Source organism: Chiloscyllium plagiosum, unplaced genomic scaffold (genome assembly GCF_037043375.1).
Source record: "Chiloscyllium plagiosum isolate Xiang-an unplaced genomic scaffold, Cpla_swu_hap1 HiC_scaffold_31, whole genome shotgun sequence".
Lineage (NCBI taxonomy): Eukaryota > Metazoa > Chordata > Chondrichthyes > Orectolobiformes > Hemiscylliidae > Chiloscyllium > Chiloscyllium plagiosum.
The window spans coordinates 56,231,788-56,251,273 of record NW_028270169.1 but is presented as its reverse complement, the minus strand read 5'-3'; positions in this window follow the sequence as shown (position 1 = coordinate 56,251,273).

The window sequence follows — 19,486 nt, the reverse complement described above, 5'->3', positions numbered from 1 at the left end:
GTCTCAGACTCCCGGCCTCAGTGTCGACCCAGACTCCCGGCCTCAGTGTGGACCCAGACAATCGCCCTCATTGTGGTCTCAGACTCCCGGCCTCAGTGTCGACCCAGACTCCCGGCCTCAGTGTGGTCTCAGACTCCCGCCCTCAATGTGGACCCAGACAATCGCCCTCAGTGTGGTCTCAGACTCCCGCCCTCAGTGTGGACCCAGACAATCGCCCTCAGTGTGGTCTCAGACTCCCGCCCTCAGTGTGGACCCAGACAATCGCCCTCAGTGTGGTCTCAGACTCCCGCCCTCAGTGTGGACCCAGACAATCACCCTCAGTGTGGTCTCAGACTCCCGCCCTCAATGTGGACCCAGACAATCGCCCTCAGTGTGGTCTCAGACTCCCGCCCTCAGTGTGGACCCAGACAATCGCCCTCAGTGTAGTCTCAGACTCCCGCCCTCAGTGTGGACCCAGACAATCGCCCTCAGTGTGGTCTCAGACTCCCGCCCTCAGTGTGGACCCAGACAATCGCCCTCAGTGTGGTCTCAGACTCCCGCCCTCAGTGTGGACCCAGACAATCACCCTCAGTGTGGTCTCAGACTCCCGGCCTCAGTGTCGACCCAGACTCCCAGCCTCAGTGTGGACCCAGACTCCCGGCCTCAGTGTGGTCTCAGACTCCCGCCCTCAATGTGGACCCAGACAATCGCCCTCAGTGTGGTCTCAGACTCCCGCCCTCAGTGTGGACCCAGACAATCGCCCTCAGTGTAGTCTCAGACTCCCGCCCTCAGTGTGGACCCAGACAATCGCCCTCAGTGTGGTCTCAGACTCCCGCCCTCAGTGTGGACCCAGACAATCACCCTCAGTATGGTCTCAGACTCCCGGCCTCAGTGTCGACCCAGACTCCCGCCCTCAGTGTCGACCCAGACTCCCGGCCTCAGTGTCGACCCAGACTCCCGGCCTCAGTGTCGACTCAGACTCCCGGCCTCAGTGTGGACCCAAACAATCGCCCTCAGTGTGGTCTCAGACTCCCGGCCTCAGTGTGGACCCAGACAATCGCCCACAGTGTGGTCTCAGACTCCCGGCCTCAGTGTCGACCCAGACACCCGCCCTCAGTGTGGTCTCAGACTCCCGGCCTCAGTGTGGACCCAAACAATCGCCCTCAGTGTGGACTCAGACTCCCGGCCTCAGTGTGGACTCAGACGCCCGGCCTCAGTGTGGACTCAGACTGCCCTCCTCAGTGTGGACCCAGACACCCGGCCTCAGTGTGGACCCAGACACCCGGCCTCAGTGTGGACTCAGACTGCCCTCCTCAGTGTGGACTCAGACTCCCGGCCTCAGTGTGGACTCAGACTCCCGGCCTCAGTGTGGACCCAGACTCCCGGCCTCAGTGTGGACCCAGACTCCCGCCCTCAGTGGGGACCCAGACTCCCGGCCTCAGTGTGGACCCAGACTCCCGCCCTCAGTGTGGACCCAGACTCCCGGCCTCAGTGTGGACCCAGACTCCCGACCTCAGTGTGGACCCAGACTCCCGGCCTCAGTGTGGACCCTGACCCCCGGCCTCAGTGTGGACCCAGACTCCCGCCCTCAGGTTTGGACTCAGACTCCCGCCCTCAGTGTGGACCCAGACTCCCACCCTCAGTGTGGACTCAGACTCCTGGTGTCAATGTGGACCCAGACTCCCGCCCTCAGTGTGGACCCAGACTCCCGGCCTCAGTGTGGACTCACTCACAAAATCACTCCCATCATCACTTCCACACTCACTACCATCATCACACACGCTCAGTCCCATCATCAGTCACACACTCATTCCCATCGTAACACACACACTCACTTCCGTCATCACACATACACTCACTCCCATTGACAATCACACACTCACTCCCATTGCCACTCACACACTCACTCCCATCATCACTCACACACTCATTCCCATCGTAACACACACACTCACTTCCGTCATCACACACACACACTCACTCCCATCGACACACACACTCACCCCCATCATCACACACACTCACTCCCATCATCACTCACACACTCATTCCCATCGTAACACACACACTCACTTCCGTCATCACACATACACTCACTCCCATCGACACACACACTCACCTCCATCATCACACACACTCACTCCCATCATCACTCACACACTCATTCCCATCGTAACACACATACTCACTTCCGTCATCACACACACACTCACTCCCATCGACACACACACTCACCCCCATCATCACACACACTCACTTCCATAATCACTCACACACTCACTCCCATTGCCAATCACACACTTACTCCCATCGACAATCACGCACTCACTCCCATCATCACACACAGTCACTCTCATCTTCATTCACACACTCACTCCCATCATCACACACACACTCACTCCCATCGACGCTCACACAATCACTCCCATCATCACACACACACACACACTCTCATCATCACACACACACTCACTCCCACACTCACTTCCATCGACACACACTCAATCCCATCATTACTCACACACTCACTCCCAACATCACGCACACACTCACTCCCATTGACAATCACACTCTCTCTCCCATCGACACTCACACACTCACTCCCATCATCACACACATACTCACTCCCATCATCACACACACATTCATTCCCATCGTCACTCCCACACTCACTCCCCTCTTCGCACTCACACTCACACCCATCGACACTCACACACTAACTCCCATCATCACTCAAACACTCACTCCCATCATCATACGCACACTCACTCCCATCGTCACTCACACACTCACTCCCATACTCACTCCCATCGACACTCACACATTCACTCGCATCAACACTCACTGACTCACTCCCATCGACACACACACACTCACTCCCCTCAACACTCACGCACTCACTCCCATCGTCACTCACACACTCAGTCCCATCACCACTCACACACTCACTCACATCATCACACACACACGCACTCCCATCATCATACACACACTCACTCCCATCGACAGTCACACACTCACTCCCATCGACACTCACACACTCAATCCCATCATCATACACACACTCACTCCCATCATCATACATACACTCACTCGAATCTTCGCACACACTCACTCCGATCGACACTCACACACTCTCTCCCATCATCACTCACCCACTCAATCCCATCATCACACACACACACTCAGTACCATCATCACTCACACACTCACTCCCATCAGCACACACACAGTCACTCCCATCATCACTCACACACTCACTGCCATCGACACTCACACACTCACTCCCATCATCACTCACACACTCACTACCATCGACACTCACACACTCACTCCCATCATCACACACACACTCACTCCGATCGACACTCACACACTCACTCCCATCATCACCCACCCACTCACTCCCATCATCATACACACACTCACTCCCATCGACAGTCACACACTCACTCCCATCATCACTCACACACTCAGTACCATCATCACTCACACACTCACTCCCATCAGCACACACACAGTCACTCCCATCATCACTCACACACTCACTACCATCGACACTCACACACTCACTCCCATCATCACTCACACACTCACTACCATCATCACTCACACACTCACTCACATCATCACACACACACTCACTCCCATCGTCACACACACTCACTCCCATCTTCACTCACACACTCACTCCCATCAACACACTCACTCTCACTCCTATCATCACACACACACTCACTCTGATCATCACACACACACGCACTCCCATCATCACACACACACCCAAACCCATCATCATACACACACTCACTCCCATCATCACTCACACACTCACTCCTATCATCACACACACACTCATTCCGATCATCACAAACACACTCACTCCCATCATCACACTCACACTCACTCCTATCATCACACACACACTCACTCCCATCATCACACACACACTCACTCCTATCATCACACACACACTCACTCCCATCAACACTCACACACTCACTCCCATCATCACTCACACACTCACTCCCATCAACACTCACTGACTCACTCACATCGACACACACACACTCACTCACCTCGACACTCACACACTCATTCCCATCAACACTCACACACTCACTCCCATCAACACTCACACTTTCACTCCCATCATCACACACACACTCACTCCCATCGACACACTCACACTCACTCCCATCGACACACACACACTCACTTCCATCATCACTCACACACTCACTACCATCATCACTCACACACTCACTCCCGTCGACACTCACACACTCACTCCCAGCGACACTCACACACTCTCTCCCATCATCAAACACACACACACACTCTCATCATCGCTCACACACTCACTCCCATCATCACAAACAAAATCACTCCCATCATCTCGCACACACTCACTCCCATCATCACACACACACTCACTCCCATCATCACACACAAACTCACTCCCATCATCATTCAGACTCTCACTCCCATCATCACTCACACACTCACTCCCATCATCACACACACACTCACTCCCAACATCACGCACATATACACTCCCATCATCACACACACACTCACTCCCAACATCACGCACACATACACTCCCATCATCAGTCACGCACTCACTCCCATCGTCACTCACACACTCACTCCCATCGACACACACACACTCACTCCCATCATCACTCACACACACACTACCATCCACTCAGACACTCACTCCCATCATCACTCACACATTCACTCGCATCATCGCACACACACACTCACTCCCATCATCACACACACACTCACTCCCATCATTACGCACACACTCACTCCCATCATCACACTCACACTCACTCCCATCAACACTCACACACTCACTCCCATCATCACTCACACACTAACTCCCATCAACACTCACTGACTCACTCACATCGACACACACACACTCACTCACCTCGACACTCACACACTCATTCCCATCAACACTCACACACTCACTCCCATCAACACTCACACTTTCACTCCCATCATCACACACACACTCACTCCCATCGACACACTCACACTCACTCCCATCGACACACACACACTCACTCCCATCATCACTCACACACTCACTCCCATCGACACTCACACACTCTCTCCCATCATCAAACACACACTCACTCCCATCGACACTCACACACTCTCTCCCATCATCAAACACACACACACACTCTCATCATCGCTCACACACTCACTCCCATCATCACAAACAAAATCACTCCCATCATCTCGCACACACTCCCATCATCACACACAAACTCACTCCCATCATCACTCACGCACACACTCCCATCGTCACTCACACACTCACTCCCATCGACACACACACTCTCACTCCCATCATCACTCAGACACTCACTCCCATCATCACACACACACATCATCGCTCACACACTCACTCCCATCATCACACACACACTCACTCCCATCATCACTCACGCACTCACTCCCATCGTCACTCACACACTCACTCCCATCGACACACACACTCTCACTCCCATCATCACTCAGACACTCACTCCCATCATCACACACGCACTCACTCCCATCATCACTCACACACTCACTCCCATCATCACTCACACACTCACTCCCATCATCACACACACACTCACTCCCATCATCACACACACACTCACTCCCATCATTACTCACACATTCACTCCCATCATCACACACACACTCACTCCCATCATTACGCACACACTCACTCCCATCGACACTCACTCCCATCACTCACACACTCACTCCCATCGGCACACACACACTCACTCACATCATCACACACTCACTCACTCCCATGATCACAAACACACTCACTCCCATCAACACTCACACACTCACTCCCAGCACCACTCACGCACTAACTCACATCATCTCACACACACACTCACTCCCATTATCACACTCACACTCACTCCTATCATCACACACACATTCAGTCCCATCAACACACTCACTCTCACTCCTATCATCACACACACACTCACTCTGATCATCACACACACACTCACTCCCATCATCATACACACACACACTCCCATCGACAGTCACATATTCACTCCCATCATCACTCACACACTCACTCGAATCTTCGCACACACTCACTCCGATCGACACTCTCACACTCACTCCCATCATCACCCACCCACTCACTCCCATCATCATACACACACTCACTCCCATCGACACTCACACACTCACTCCCATCATCACACACACATTCATTCCCATCGTCACTCCCACACTCACTCCCCTCTTCGCACTCACACTCACACCCATCGACACACACATACTCACTCCCCTCAACACTCATGCACTCACTCCCATCGTCACTCACACACTCAGTCCCATTGACACTAACACACTCACTCCCGTCATCACTCACACACAAACTACCATCATCACTCACACACTCACTCCCATCATCACTCACACATTCACTCGCATCATCACACACACACTCACTCCCAACATCACACACACATACACTCCCATCATCACACACACACTCACTCCCACCATTACGCACACACTCACTCCCATCGACACTCACTCCCATCATCACTCACACACTCACTCCCATCGGCACACTCACACTCACTCACATCATCACACACTCACTTAGTCCCATGATCACAAACACACTCACTCCCATCGACACTCACACACTCACTCCCATCACCACTCACACACTCACTCACATCATCACACACACACTCACTCCCATCATCACACACACACTTACACCCATCAGCACACTCACACTCACTCCCATTATCACACTCACTCTCACTCCTATCATCACACACACACACTCACTCTGATCATCACACACACACGCACTCCCATCATCACTCACACACTCACTCCCATCATCATACACACACTCACTCGAATCTTCGCACACACTCACTCCGATCGACACTTACACACTCACTCCCATCATCACCCACCCACTGACTCCCATCATCATACACACAGTCACTCCTATTGACACTCACACACTCACTCCCATCATCACTCACACACTCACTCCCATCATCACACACACACTCACTCCCATCGACACTCACACACTCACTCCCATCATCACTCACACACTCAGTACCATCATCACTCACACACTCACTCCCATCAGTACACACACAGTCACTCCCATCATCACTCACGCATTCACTCGCATCATCACACACACACTCACTCCCATCATTACGCACACACTCACTCCCATCATCACACACACACTCACTCCCATCATCACTCACACACTCACTCCCATCATCACTCACACACTCAGTACCATCATCACACACACACTCAATCCCATCAATAGTCACACACTCACTGCCATCGACACACACACACTCACTCACATCATCACACACAAATGCACTACCATCATCACTCACACAATCACTCCCATCACACTCACACACTCACCCACACTCCCACACTCACACCCATCGACACACACTCAATCACATCATCACTAACACACTCACTCCCATCGACACTGACACACTCACTCCCATCATCACACACACTCACTCCCATCATCACTCACACACTCACTCCCATCGACACTGGCACACTCACTCCCATCAATACACTCACACTCACTCCCATCTTCACTCACACACTCTCTACCATGATCACTCACACACTCACTCCCATCAACACTCACACACTCACTCCTATCGACACAGACTTCACTCCCATTGTCACACACACACTCACTCCCACCATCACACACACACTCACTTATATCGACACTCACACACTCAATCCCATCATAACTCACACACTCACTCTCATTATCACTCACACACTCACTCCCATCATCACACACACACTCACTCACATCATCACTCACACACTCACTCCCATCGACACTCACACACTCTCTCCCATCATCACACACACACACACACACACACTCTCATCATCGCTCACACACTCACTCCAATCATCACACACACACTCACTCCCACACTCACTCCCATCGACACACACTCAATCCCATCATCACTCACACACTCTCTCCCATCATCACACACACACTCACTCCCACACTCACTCCCATCGACACACACTCAATCCCATCATCACTCACACACTCTCTCTCATCATAACATACACACTCATTCCCATCATCACTCAAACACTCACTCCCATCATCACACACACACTCACTCCCATCATCACTCACACACTCTCTCCCATCATCACTCACACACTCACTCCCACCATCACACACACACTCACTTATATCGACACTCACACACTCAATCCCATCATAACTCACACACTCACTCTGATTATCACTCACACACTCACAACCATCATAACTCACACACTCATTCTCATTATCACTCACACACTCACTCCCATCATCACACACACACTCACTCCCATCGACACTCACACACTCTCTCCCATCATCACACACACACACACACACTCTCATCATCGCTCACACACTCACTCCCATCATCACACACACTCACTCCCACAGTCACTCCCATCGACACACACTCAATCCCATCATCACTCACACACTCTCTCCCATCATCACACACACACTCACTCCCACACTCACTCCCATCGACACACACTCAATCCCATCATCACTCACACACTCTCTCTCATCATAACATACACACTCATTCCCATCATCACTCAAACACTCACTCCCATCATCACACACACACTCACTCCCATCATCACTCACACACTCTCTCCCATCATCACTCACACACTCACTCCCACCATCACACACACACTCAATCCCATCAATACTCACACACTCACTCACATCATCACACACACAATCAATCCCATCACACTCACATACTCACCCACACCGACACTCCCACACTCACAACCATCGACACACACTCATTCCGATCATCACAAACACACTCACTCCCATCGACACACACACACTCACTCCCATCTTCACTCACACACTCACTACCATCATCACTCACACACTCACTCCCATCGACACTCACACACTCACTCCCATCGACACTCACACACTCTCTCCCATCATCAAACACACACACACTCTCATCATCGCTCACACACTCACTCCCATCATCACAAACAAAATCACTCCCATCATCACTCACACACTCACTACCATCATCACTCACACACTCACTCCCGTCGACACTCACACACTCACTCCCATCGACACTCACACACTCTCTCCCATCATCAAACACACACACTGTCATCATCGCTCACACACTCACTCCCATCATCACACACAAACTCACTCCCATCATCACACACACACTCACTCCCATCATTACTCACACATTCACTCCCATCATCACACACACACTCACTCCCATCATTACGCACACACTCACTCCCATCGACACACACTCCCATCACTCACACACACTCCCATCGGCACACACACACTCACTCCCATCATCACACACTCACTCACTCCCATGATCACAAACACACTCACTCCCATCAACACTCACACACTCACTCCCATCACCACTCACACACTCACTCACATCATCACACACACACTCACTCCCATCATCACACACACACTCACTCCCATTATCACTCACACACTTACACCCATTATCACAGTCACACTCACTCCCATTATCACACTCACACTAACTCCTATCATCACACACACACTCATTCCGATCATCACACACACATTCAGTCCCATCAACACACTAACTCTCACTCCTATCATCACACACACACTCACTCTGATCATCACACACACACTCATTCCGATCATCACACACACATTCAGTCCCATCAACACACTCACTCTCACTCCTATCATCACACACACACTCACTCTGATCATCACACACACACTCACTCTGATCATCACACACACACTCACTCTGATCATCATACACACACACACTCCCATCGACAGTCACATATTCACTCCCATCATCATACACACACTCACTCGAATCTTCGCACACACTCACTCCGATCGACACTCACACACTCACTCCCATCATCACCCACCCACTCACTCCCATCATCACACACACAGTCACTCCCATCGACATTCACACACTCACTCCCATCATCACTCACACACTCACTCCCATCGACACACACACACTCACTCCCATCATCACTCACACACTCACTACCATCATCACTCACACACTCACTCCCATCGACACACACACACTCACTCCCATCATCACTCACACACTCACTACCATCATCACTCACACACTCACTCCCGTCGACACTCACACACTCACTCCCATCGTCACTCACACACTCACTCCCATCGACACACACACTCTCACTCCCATCATCACTCAGACACTCACTCCCATCATCACACACACACACATCATTGCTCACACACTCACTCCCATCATCACACACACACTCACTCCCATCATCACTCACGCACTCACTCCCATCGTCACTCACACACTCACTCCCATCATCACTCAGACACTCACTCCCATCATCACTCACACACTCACTCCCATCATCACTCACACACTCACTCCCATCATCACTCACGCACTCACTCCCATCATCACACACACACTCATTCCCCTCAACACTCACACACTCCTTCCCATCGACACTCACACACTCACTCCCATCAACACTCACACTGTCACTCCCATCATCACACTCACACTCACTCCCATCGACATACTCACACTCACTCCCATCGACACACACACACTCACTCCCATCATCACTCACACAATCACTCCCATCATCACTCACACACTCACTCCCATCGACACACACACACTCACTCCCATCATCACTCACACACTCACTACCATCATCACTCACACACTCACTCCCATCGACACACACACACTCACTCCCATCATCACTCACACACTCACTACCATCATCACTCACACACTCACTCCCGTCGACACTCACACACTCACTCCCATCGTCACTCACACACTCACTCCCATCGACACACACACTCTCACTCCCATCATCACTCAGACACTCACTCCCATCATCACACACACACACATCATTGCTCACACACTCACTCCCATCATCACACACACACTCACTCCCATCATCACTCACGCACTCACTCCCATCGTCACTCACACACTCACTCCCATCATCACTCAGACACTCACTCCCATCATCACTCACACACTCACTCCCATCATCACTCACACACTCACTCCCATCATCACTCACGCACTCACTCCCATCATCACACACACACTCACTCCCATCATTACTCACACATTCACTCCCATCATCACACACACACTCACTCCCATCATCACACGCACACACTCACTCCCATCGACACTCACTCCCATCACTCACACACTCACTCCCATCGGCACACACACACTCACTCACATCATCACACACTCACTCACTCCCATGATCACAAACACACTCACTCCCATCAACACTCACACTTTCACTCCCATCATCACACACACACTCACTCCCATCGACACACTCACACTCATTCCCATCATCACTCACACACTCACTACCATCATCACTCACACACTAACTCCCGTCGACACTCACACACTCACTCCCATCGACACTCACACACTCTCTCCCATCGTCAAACACACACACACACTCTCATCATCGCTCACACACTCACTCCCTTCATCACAAACAAAATCACTCCCATCATCTCGCACACACTCCGATCATCACACACAAACTCACTCCCATCATCCCTCACGCACTCACTCCAATCGTCACTCACACACTCACTCCCATCGACACACACACTCTCACTCCCATCATCACTCAGACACTCACTCCCATCATCACACACACACTCACTCCCATCATCACACACACACTCACTCCCATCATCACTCACACTCACTACCATCGACACTCACACACTCACTCCCATCATCACTCACACACTCACTACCATCATCACAAACACACTCACTCCCATCATCACTCACACACTCACTATCATCGACACTCACACACTCACTCCCATCATCACTCACACACTCACTACCATCATCACACACACACTCACTCCCATCATCACTCACACACTCACTCCCATCATCACTCACACACTCACTACCATCATCACTCACACACTCACTCCCATCGTCACACACACACTCACTCCCATCATCACTCACACACTCACTCCTATCATCATACACACACTAATTTCGATCATCACAAACACACTCACACCCATCATCACTCACACACTCACTACCATCGACACTCACACACTCACTCCCATCATCACTCACACACACACTACCATCATCACTCACACACTCACTCCCATCGTCACACACACACTCACTCCCATCATCACTCACACACTCACTCCTATCATTATACACACACTCATTTCGATCATCACACACACACACTCATTCCCCTCAACACTCACACACTCCTTCCCATCGACACTCACACACTCACTCCCATCAACACTCACACTTTCACTCCCATCATCACACTCACACTCACTCCCATCGACATACTCACACTCACTCCCATCGACACACACACACACTCACTCCCATCATCACTCACACAATCACTACCATCATCACTCACACACTCAATCCCGTCGACACTCACACACTCACTCCCATCGACACTCACACACACTCTCCCATCATCAAACACACACACACACTCTCATCATCTCGCACACACTCACTCCCATCATCACACACACACTCACTCCCATCATCACACACACACTCACTCTGATCATCACACACAAACTCACTCCCATTATCATTCACACACTCACTCCCAACGACACACACACTCGCCCACATCACCACACACACACATCATCGCTCACACACTCACTCCCATCATCACACACACACTCACTACCATCGACACTCACACACTCACTCCCATCATCACTCACACACTCACTCACATCATCACACACACACTCACTCCCATCGTCACACACACACTCTCTCCCATCATCACACACACACTCACTCCCATCGACACACACTCAATCCCATCATCACTCACACGCTCACTCCCATCGACACTCACACACTCACTCCCATCATCACACACACACTCACTCCCATCATCACTCACGCACTCACTCCCATCTTCACACACACACTCACTCCCATCATCACAGACACACTCACTCCCATTGACAATCACACACACACACTCCAATCATCACACACTCACTCACTCCCATGATCACAAACACAGTCACTCCCATCAACACTCACACACTCACTCCCATCAACACTCACTGACTCACTCCCATCGACACACACACACTCATTCCCCTCAACACTCACACACTCCTTCCCATCGACACTCACACACTCACTCCCATCAACACTCACACTGTCACTCCCATCATCACACTCACACTCACTCCCATCGACATACTCACACTCACTCCCATCGACACACACACACTCACTCCCATCATCACTCACACAATCACTACCATCATCACTCACACACTCAATCCCGTCGACACTCACACACTCACTCCCATTGACACTCACACACACTCTCCCATCATCAAACACACACACACACTCTCATCATCTCGCACACACTCACTCCCATCATCACACACACACTCACTCCCATCATCACACACACACTCACTCCCATCATCACACACAAACTCACTCCCATTATCATTCACACACTCACTCCCAACGACACACACACTCGCCCCCATCACCACACACACACATCATCGCTCACACACTCACTCCCATCATCACACACACACTCACTACCATCGACACTCACACACTCACTCCCATCATCACTCACACACTCACTCACATCATCACACACACACTCACTCCCATCGTCACACACACACTCTCTCCCATCATCACTCACACACTCACTCCCACCATCACACACACACTCAATCCCATCAATACTCACACACTCACTCACATCATCACACACACAATCAATCCCATCACACTCACATACTCACCCACACCGACACTCCCACACTCACAACCATCGACACACACTCATTCCGATCATCACAAACACACTCACTCCCATCGACACACACACACTCACTCCCATCTTCACTCACACACTCACTACCATCATCACTCACACACTCACTCCCATCGACACTCACACACTCACTCCCATCGACACTCACACACTCTCTCCCATCATCAAACACACACACACTCTCATCATCGCTCACACACTCACTCCCATCATCACAAACAAAATCACTCCCATCATCACTCACACACTCACTACCATCATCACTCACACACTCACTCCCGTCGACACTCACACACTCACTCCCATCGACACTCACACACTCTCTCCCATCATCAAACACACACACTCTCATCATCGCTCACACACTAACTCCCATCATCACACACAAACTCACTCCCATCATCACACACACACTCACTCCCATCATTACTCACACATTCACTCCCATCATCACACACACACTCACTCCCATCATTACGCACACACTCACTCCCATCGACACTCACTCCCATCACTCACACACACTCCCATCGGCACACACACACTCACTCCCATCATCACACACTCACTCACTCCCATGATCACAAACACACTCACTCCCATCAACACTCACACACTCACTCCCATCACCACTCACACACTCACTCACATCATCACACACACACTCACTCCCATCATCACACACACACTCACTCCCATTATCACTCACACACTTACACCCATTATCACAGTCACACTCACTCCCATTATCACACTCACACTAACTCCTATCATCACACACACACTCATTCCGATCATCACACACACATTCAGTCCCATCAACACACTAACTCTCACTCCTATCATCACACACACACTCACTCTGATCATCACACACACAATCATTCCGATCATCACACACACATTCAGTCCCATCAACACACTCACTCTCACTCCTATCCTCACACACACACTCACTCTGATCATCACACACACACTCACTCTGATCATCACACACACACTCACTCTGATCATCATACACACACACACTCCCATCGACAGTCACATATTCACTCCCATCATCATACACACACTCACTCGAATCTTCGCACACACTCACTCCGATCGACACTCACACACTCACTCCCATCATCACCCACCCACTCACTCCCATCATCACACACACAGTCACTCCCATCGACATTCACACACTCACTCCCATCATCACTCACACACTCACTCCCATCGACACACACACACTCACTCCCATCATCACTCACACACTCACTACCATCATCACTCACACACTCACTCCCATCGACACACACACACTCACTCCCATCATCACTCACACACTCACTACCATCATCACTCACACACTCACTCCCGTCGACACTCACACACTCACTCCCATCGACACTCACACACTCTCTCCCATCATCAAACACACTCACTCTCATCATCACAGACACACTCACTCCCATCAGCACACACAAACCCACTCCCATCATCACTCACGCACTCACTCCCATCGTCACTCACACACTCACTCCCATCGACACACACACTCTCACTCCCATCATCACTCAGACACTCACTCCCATCATCACACACACACACATCATTGCTCACACACTCACTCCCATCATCACACACACACTCACTCCCATCATCACTCACGCACTCACTCCCATCGTCACTCACACACTCACTCCCATCATCACTCAGACACTCACTCCCATCATCACTCACACACTCACTCCCATCATCACTGACACACTCACTCCCATCATCACTCACACACTCACTCCCATCATCACACACACACTCACTCCCATCATTACTCACACATTCACTCCCATCATCACACACACACTCACTCCCATCATCACACGCACACACTCACTCCCATCGACACTCACTCCCATCACTCACACACTCACTCCCATCGGCACACACACACTCACTCACATCATCACACACTCACTCACTCCCATGATCACAAACACACTCACTCCCATCAACACTCACACTTTCACTCCCATCATCACACACACACTCACTCCCATCGACACACTCACACTCATTCCCATCATCACTCACACACTCACTACCATCATCACTCACACACTAACTCCCGTCGACACTCACACACTCACTCCCATCGACACTCACACACTCTCTCCCATCGTCAAACACACACACACACTCTCATCATCGCTCACACACTCACTCCCTTCATCACAAACAAAATCACTCCCATCATCTCGCACACACTCCGATCATCACACACAAACTCACTCCCATCATCCCTCACGCACTCACTCCAATCGTCACTCACACACTCACTCCCATCGACACACACACTCTCACTCCCATCATCACTCAGACACTCACTCCCATCATCACACACACACTCACTCCCATCATCACACACACACTCACTCCCATCATCACTCACACTCACTACCATCGACACTCACACACTCACTGCCATCATCACTCACACACTCACTACCATCATCACAAACACACTCACTCCCATCATCACTCACACACTCACTATCATCGACACTCACACACTCACTCCCATCATCACTCACACACTCACTACCATCATCACACACACACTCACTCCCATCATCACTCACACACTCACTCCCATCATCACTCACACACTCACTACCATCATCACTCACACACTCACTCCCATCGTCACACACACACTCACTCCCATCATCACTCACACACTCACTCCTATCATCATACACACACTAATTTCGATCATCACAAACACACTCACACCCATCATCACTCACACACTCACTACCATCGACACTCACACACTCACTCCCATCATCACTCACACACACACTACCATCATCACTCACACACTCACTCCCATCGTCACACACACACTCACTCCCATCATCACTCACACACTCCCTCCTATCTTTATAGACACACTCATTTCGATCATCACACACACACACTCACTCCCATCATCACTCACACAATCACTACCATCATCACTCACACACTCAATCCCGTCGACACTCACACACTCACTCCCATCGACACTCACACACACTCTCCCATCATCAAACACACACACACACTCTCATCATCTCGCACACACTCACTCCCATCATCACACACACACTCACTCCCATCATCACACACACACTCACTCCCATCATCACACACAAACTCACTCCCATTATCATTCACACACTCACTCCCAACGACACACACACTCGCCCACATCACCACACACACACATCATCGCTCACACACTCACTCCCATCATCACACACACACTCACTACCATCGACACTCACACACTCACTCCCATCATCACTCACACACTCACTCACATCATCACACACACACTCACTCCCATCGTCACACACACACTCTCTCCCATCATCACACACACACTCACTCCCATCGACACACACTCAATCCCATCATCACTCACACGCTCACTCCCATCGACACTCACACACTCACTCCCATCATCACACACACACTCACTCCCATCGACACACACTCAATCCCATCATCACTCACATGCTCACTCCCATCGACACTCACACACTCACTCCCATCATCACACACACACTCACTCCCATCATCACACACACACTCACTCCCATCATCACTCACGCACTCACTACCATCGACACTCACAAACTCATTCCCATCATCACTCACACACTCACCACCATCATCACTCACACACTCACTCACATCATCACACACACACTCACTCCCATCGTCACACACACACTCACTCCCATCATCACTCACACACTCACTCCCATCATCACTCACACACTCACTACCATCATCACTCACACACTCACTCACATCATCACACACACACTCACTCCCATCGACACTCACACACTCACTCCCATCATCACTCACACACTCACCACCATCATCATTCACACACTCACTCACTTCATCACACACACACTCACTCCCATCGTCACACACACACTCACTCCTATCATCACACACACACTCATTTCGATCATCACAAACACACTCACTCCCATCAACACTCACACACTCACTCCCATCAACACTCACTGACTCACTCCCATTGACACACACACACTCATTCCCCTCAACACTCACACACTCCTTCCCATCGACACTCACACACTCACTCCCATCAACACTCACACTGTCACTCCCATCATCACACTCACACTCACTCCCATCGACATACTCACACTCACTCCCATCGACACACACACACTCACTCCCATCATCACTCACACAATCACTACCATCATCACTCACACACTCAATCCCGTCGACACTCACACACTCACTCCCATCGACACTCACACACACTCTCCCATCATCAAACACACACACACACTCTCATCATCTCGCACACACTCACTCCCATCATCACACACACACTCACTCCCATCATCACACACACACTCACTCCCATCACACACAAACTCACTCCCATTATCATTCACACACTCACTCCCAACGACACACACACTCGCCCCCATCACCACACACACACATCATCGCTCACACACTCACTCCCATCATCACACACACACTCACTACCATCGACACTCACACACTCACTCCCATCATCACTCACACACTCACTCACATCATCACACACACACTCACTCCCATCGTCACACACACACTCACTCCCATCATCACACACACACTCACTCCCATCGACACACACTCAATCCCATCATCACTCACACGCTCACTCCCATCGACACTCACACACTCACTCCCATCATCACACACACACTCACTCCCATCATCACTCATGCACTCACTCCCATCTTCACACACACACTCACTCCCATCATCACAGACACACTCACTCCCATTGACAATCACACACACACACTCCAATCATCACACACACACTCACTCCCATCATCACTCACACACTCACTACCATCGACACTCACACACTCACTCCCATCATCACTCACACACTCACCACCATCATCACTCACACACTCACTCACATCATCACACACACACTCACTCCCATCGTCACACACACACTCACTCCCATCATCACTCACACACTCACTCCCATCATCACTCACACACTCACCACCATCATCACTCACACACTCACTCCCGTCGACACTCACACTTTCACTCCCATCGACACTCACACACTCACTCCCATCATCACTCACACACTCACCACCATCATCATTCACACACTCACTCACATCATCACACACACACTCACTCCCATCGTCACACACACACTCACTCCTATCATCACACACACACTCATTTCGATCATCACAAACACACTCACTCCCATCAACACTCACACACTCACTCCCATCAACACTCACACACTCACTCCCATCAACACTCACTGACTCACTCCCATCGACACACACACACTCATTCCCCTCAACAC